Consider the following 6,821-nt stretch of genomic DNA (forward strand, 5'->3'; position numbering starts at 1 on the left):
TAGTCTTGGATTAGCGTGAGGCAGGTACATTAGTTGGTTCCCCGTGCAGAAAAGTTGTACACAGTTTACAATCCGTCACTTTGGAAATATACCGCACTACGTATCCTGCCAAATGATACACCAAGTTTTCCTTACCAACACTTTGTTCATTTAAGTTCGGTATGTTGTTTTCCCAGTCCGGTATTTGAATTTCATCTTCAACAATAGAAATTTTTTCCCCTTATTTTATTTTCAGCTTGCTTCTTCACCGAAAGATTTTTATTTTCGGTTGATCGTACCAGAGTTCGCATGTGATTATCAAAAGACGCCAGAGGAGATTCAGTCCTGTATTCACAGTTTCCGCCCGAAAATAAAGCAAGTTTTACTGGTACGTAAATTGATTGCAGCATATGTAAGTGCAGAAAAGCCACAGTGGAGGGATGATCATCGCAAGTGAACGACCGCAATATACCAAAATGGCGTTCTAGGGGATCTTGATTAAATTTTCCTATCAAAACGTACTTGTAATTGTTCTTCCACAAATATTCGGACACTTCTAAAGTACTTTCTAAAGTCACTCTTAAGGACTCTTAGAGTTTTTTTCTGAAGCGAAGGAATTTCTATTATCTCTAAGGACAGCATTCCATTTTATTAAAGTTGTATGTGCTTCTGATCTTTTATATAGTGCCTGTGCAGGAGTGAATGAATTTAATGCATCAACAAGGCAGTTTAGGTCCCTTGTGAAATTTTCCGTTGTTTCACTGCCTTCTAACCCCTCCGCATTAATACTCCGATAAAATTTTATTCCATTAGCCACACATCTGCTGAACAGCTGCATTGCGAGTCTTACATTCATTCGTTGGAATGAATTAGGATCCAAATGAGCAGAGGTCACTTTGTAGCAAGCTTTCGTACCGGAAAGTTCGGTAGATGAATCATGTTCATACACTTTTCTGTAAAATGAATAATCAACAATATCACCATTATAGTACACCTGCACTTTATCATGGAAGTTATTCCTTATGCATTTAAATATATGTGGTGCGTCTGAAAATGCCCAAAGCTTTCTACTAGAGTCAGCTGGATTGGGTATAGAGCACTTAAGATTGTTTCTGTTTCCGGAAATTCCTAAGCATTTCCATAACTTTTTGTTAGATTGGCTACCGTCAGATTTAAACCAATAATTCTGACCCCTGCTTTTTCCAAATGTATGATAACCTGGATAATTATTTTTGTGAGAATGTCACCAGGGGTGGCATTCCTGCTAGCATATACTGCTATGTGTTGAACACAATTATACAGAAAAGGAACAAACATAAAAACTAGAGCATGATTTGCTAATTGATTCTTGCTTTCGTCTGGAGTAAGATTTCCAAAATCAACAAAGCCGTCTATTTTTGAGGAATTCGAGTTAAACTGAATTGCTTCCCTAAGTTTAACTTCATCAAAAATCAGCATTCCGCTACGCTCATTCTCATTCTTTTCACTGAAAAAATGTGTTATAGCGTCGATGGCATGGGAATTTACGCCGTAAGGACATTTAAGACCCTTCACCAATTTTCTCAAGTGTGCTTCAGAAGGCAAAGGTAGCAAATCGTGATGCAAACAGTGTCTATACCCCTTGGGGGACTTAATTTTTAATAGAAGAGAATCCAGTATAAACTCCGAACTGTATCTCATTCCTGTCTTACTTTTCAGTTGGCATTTCTTTAAGATTGTATCAATTACAATTTTTTAAATTTTTGCTAAGAGAGGCGAACTGTTTTGACTGTGTGACCGTTGTCTTTAATTTAGCATCTTTAACGCCCTTTTCAAGCAAATTTATTTTAGCCTGTGCGACCTTTAGTTTATTCTGCGTTCTAATTAAATTGCGTTTCTGATTCTTAAGTTTCTTCTATAGCAATGCTATTGTATTGCTAGCATCCGCAGTGTGAATCAAATCATCCTCTACTGATAAGCTTAATGATACATTGCGACGAGTACTTACTTTATTATCATCTGTCCGCAAGGATTGCCTTTTCATGGGAGATTTTCGCTCCTTAACTGTCTTAGAGAGGTATTTGGGCAGATTAGGAAATATATGAGGAACTGCTTCTGGTTTTAATTTCCACCTTTGTCGTGGAATTTCTACTGTATCGCCATCCACTATGAACGAATCCACTTTCACTAAAAGGTCAGTGGAAAAATGAATATCACACACATAGCAATTATGACTTAGTTTTTTATCTTTTCTAGGGATGGCACTCTCCCATTTTGAGAGACCATTACTGTCTTTAGGTGGCCTAAAAAATGTCTACTGCCTGAAGAACAGCGGTCATATCCAGATCTACAGCCGGGTACGAAACACGTAGGCATCTTGTAGTTTTCGCTTGCTGCTGTCTCAAACACAATAATAATGCGTTGAACACAACACAAACTAGTCACAACGGATCAATCACAAATCTAACGACACTAAACTCAATAACGTAATAACGTTGTCATTAATAAAAGTACACAATGTTATTCTAGCAAAACAAAACACAACGCTCTACGTAAAGCGCGGCCGCACTGCAAGCAGAAGACGCTCGCAAGCGAAGGTACTGCCAGTGTTTCGGTGGAGCACCGCTCTATTCACTTGGCTTACGGGAAGAAAACGAAGTGCACACACTTCCTCTTCTATACGCTCTGCTTAAACGTTAGGTTACTGACTTGAGAGACAGCTGTGTTTTGGAGAAGAGGCAGTTGGCGAGTGAACGGGATTGTGACAGGATCGGGGATGCAGAGCGCAAGGGTGTGAGAAGAGTGAATTCAGACAGGGGGTCGGACATGTGAAGGGGACAATTGAGATGATTGAGAGGACGATATGTGGAAGTAACCTACATCCGGACGAGAGCGTAGAACACGTGATGCTAAGAGAGAGGGAGACGAAAAGAAAATTGGTATCTGCGCAACGGCAAAGATATATGTGTTGCACTCTACCTCTCGCACATCATACTTTAAGCCAAGCGAGTAATGACATTCGGAAGATAATTGACGAATAGCTACGCCACCCAAGAGACGATCTGGGTCTCAGGTTCTATCCATTCCCGACGCAACAATAAGATTGCGTTACGTGGTGGAGTGCCGGGATTTTCAGGCATTTCACCTGGAAATACATGAAAGTTTACAGAAACTAAGATAGCGTTACATAATCGAATCACCGAATTCATTCTTACATTTTCTTTTCTTAGGGTGTAACTACATAATGGTAAGTGTAAAGAGTATTTTTAGGGATCACGTTGTGTTGGTAATTATCATCTGTTATCGAAATGTAAAGGAAACAAAAGTTATGCCTAGCGCATAAATAATATTAACACAAGACTTAAAGTAGGGCACTCGGAGATTCAATTGGGAATGATGACAAATAGTTAGAATGTCGCATAAAGGTTGATTAACCACTTTAGAGATGTGTCTCGGTACTTTCGTCATTCTGTTACGCGATGGTGGAACCTTGCAGATTAACATTTTGGGAGAGCAACAGTTGTGAATAATGTCCTGTTGAAGTTACAGAGAATGAGAAATGCAAATAAGAAACTTAGTGATCATCTTAAGCTAATCCAATACTACATCTTCATCTAGTTGTTTGAAGGTCAACGACCTCTTTTTCAACTCCTCTGCAAGCGCACAATGATGTTCTTGTCCCTGCATATGATACACTTTCCCCTTGTTGCGATAATTTGGCTTCAAAATTCCCCATTCCTGGGAAAATTACATGCTGGGAAAAATTGGTTTGCAACATTGATCGGGGTCCTGTCAAGCTTGACCATGGTGACCCCCGTGGAGTTGCCCGCCCGCGCTGGGCCAGCAGTCTCGCTAATTCAAAGAGAGCTGGCAATGTTTCCAACTCCTCTAAGAAATCAGGTTCATCTTCTTATTGAAATGAACAATTTTATGCACAATTTCTGATAGATTTCTTTGTGTATTTTATTCATTGTGTCTGGGCTTCGCAGACAGCCTAGATAGCCCCGAATATACGCCTCTGGTGCAATCTAGATTTGTTCACCACGACATTCTAGAAAATATCCAATTTCAAGGTAACATTCACTAGGATGTATTACAATTCATGGATACATTTGACAGTTAGCTATTCTTAATGAGTGGGATGACTCAGAGAAAATGCAGATGCTACCAGTATTTTTGTATGGTCCAGCATTGAGATGGCATAATACTTGGAGTCGAACTCAGGAAGCACAGGGTATAGATTTTGCAACCTTAAAAACTAAATTTGTAGAGGAATTTACCGAACCGGGAGACACTTTTAAACTAGAAGAACAAATCCGATTACGTTTCCATCATGAAAATGAACCTGTTTCAAAATATGTGAGAGAGAAACGGTTATTGTTATTTAAACTAGACCCTGCCATGGGAATTAATGAACAAAATGAGCAAATGAGCCGGTATTTACAACCTGACTTTTTTAAAGAAGTTTATAACAGGGAATATGATTCAGTGCATGAAATGTTACGAGATCTGAAAATTGAACAATTCAGATATCTTTTGCAAGAACGCAAAATTCAAGAACTTGAATATCATACATGGTATCATGCACACACGCTGACTCAGCAAAGCTATCACGTTGCAGCGCAAGGTCAATGGTAATGTTGACATAAAACACTCTCAGGATAATCGGCAGATCGAGGAAGGATTACATGCAATGGGACAGGAACTCGATCGTTTACAGGTTAAAACAATTGAAAAGTCGAACACGGGACTCCAGTCTCCTAAGTCTGATTTAGAAATACAATTTCAGAACCTTGCCACCAAAATAAATGAACCAGTAGAACATAAAAAACTACATTCATTCACTCAGTCATCATTCTCCAATACACTTAGAGAAATTACCCTGGAGATCGAAACGACAGGAAAACCTATTATAATAGTAGTAATAATGGGGTTTACGAAAAGAGTAAGAACAGAAATACTTGGCATAACAACAAGAATAATAACCTTAACAGTCGCAACGCTCGCATAAGGAGCAATGGCGATAACCCTCGATTTCAGCGCTTGCATGTCTCACCTTCAACGACGCGAACATCCTTGGAGCAGCAACAGGGTGCGAAGATCTAAATAACCACAATAATCAGGTTGTTAATGCAGATTACTCTACTTTTCATAAGAATAGAAGCAATATAAACGAGTAAGAACTGCGTATAACGGGGACTTATGTGCAGGACAATCAGGGAAAACTTGAACGGTCTCCTCTTTTTCTTCTGAAAATTTTATTTATATTAACATGAAAGTAAATGGGAAAAGTGTCTAGCTTATGAGTAACTTGACGGGGGAAGTGGGGGTACTAGCCCTCCCCCTCCTTCAATAAATTCATGTTTACTAATATTTACAAGTTAAAGGTACTTTATTTAACCTCCTTGCACATAAGGAGCAAAGTAATAAGTAATTATGATTTTTGGTTGTTTTTTTGTTATGAGTTGGTGTTTTAAGTCCACTGTATGAACAGTAGGACTGGACCCACGGACTGGAATTTCAAACCACTGTACCATGTGCCTCCATCGGGTGTCGAACCCAAGACCCCTTGATTGCAAGGCGACTACGCAACAACTGCGCCATCTGGGAGGCCCGTAATATTGTGATTTCAAAAATGCAACAGTTATTTAGCTAAATTGTCATGGACGCTTTTTATATGGGATAGAAAACTTTTGTATTTTGTCCTCCCCCCCCCCCCCCCGAATTAAGCCTCAAGTTCGATTCTGCTCCATAAAAGTTACATATAAAGCTATAATTTAAAGTTTTGTCAAAACGAAGAGATTAATCTTTAGTTTGTGGTAAATTTGTTGTGTATGTGATACCTGATGAGTTTGAGAATACTAATTTTATGCTGGAAGTGATGAAATGACTGTTAATATCACAGTTACCCAAGTGCTGTCCAAACAATACTTGAATTGTTGTTTTAAGTCCACTTTATGCACAGTAGGGCTAATCGTGACTGGACCTACAGTTTAAAGTGGAATCCGAACCACTATGAGCCTCCACCGGGTATCGAACACAGGACCCCTTGATTACAAGGCGAAGACGCTACCGCTGCGCCATCGGGGAGGCTCTGCTGTCCAAACAATAGCAAGAAATACCATGAATGATAATTTTCTTTGTTTGTCTGTCTTATAAAAGAATAAAGCTTACATTCAATATGCTTGCTCTTCTTAACACTTCTTCCATAGAAGACTTTCAGCACAATGCGGTGACAATGTTTTACCATTGCGAACTGTTTACCAGTGGATTGAAAAGTTCAAAAGCGGTCGAACAAGTGTGAAGGACGAGAAAAGAGCAGGTCGTCTAGCCACATCCACTACTGATGACAACATTGAGCAAGTGCGTGAGCTGGTTCTGAATAACCGACGAGTGAATGTTGATGAAGTGGCAAACCATATGCACGTTAGTCATGGTTCTGCATATGAAATTATCCATAACAGGCTCAACTTTCATAAAGTATGTGCGAGATGGATCCCTAAAGAACAAGCAAACACCAGAGCATTGAATGGAAACACCCTGAATCTCCAGTGAAAGTCAAGCGTCAACACTCTGCAGGAAAAGTGATGCTCACACTTTTTTGTGACTCAAAAGGGCTAATTATGGAACATTATGTGGAAAAGAGGACAACAATAAACAGTGAACGATACAGTGATATGCTTTCGAACAAGTTGAAGCCTGCAATTCGAAGCAAACGACGAGGTCGATTGTAGGAAGGCATTCTTTTGTTGCATGAAAACGAGTATCCCCATACCGCCGCCAACACCGCTCAAACTCTTTAGAATCTGGGCTTCGAGGTGTTAGAGCATCCTGCATACAGTCCCGATCTCGCCCCGTCGGAT

Source organism: Lepisma saccharinum, chromosome 23 (assembly GCF_977018435.1).
Source record: "Lepisma saccharinum chromosome 23, izLepSacc3.1, whole genome shotgun sequence".
In the NCBI taxonomy this organism is placed as follows: Eukaryota; Metazoa; Arthropoda; class Insecta; order Zygentoma; family Lepismatidae; genus Lepisma; species Lepisma saccharinum.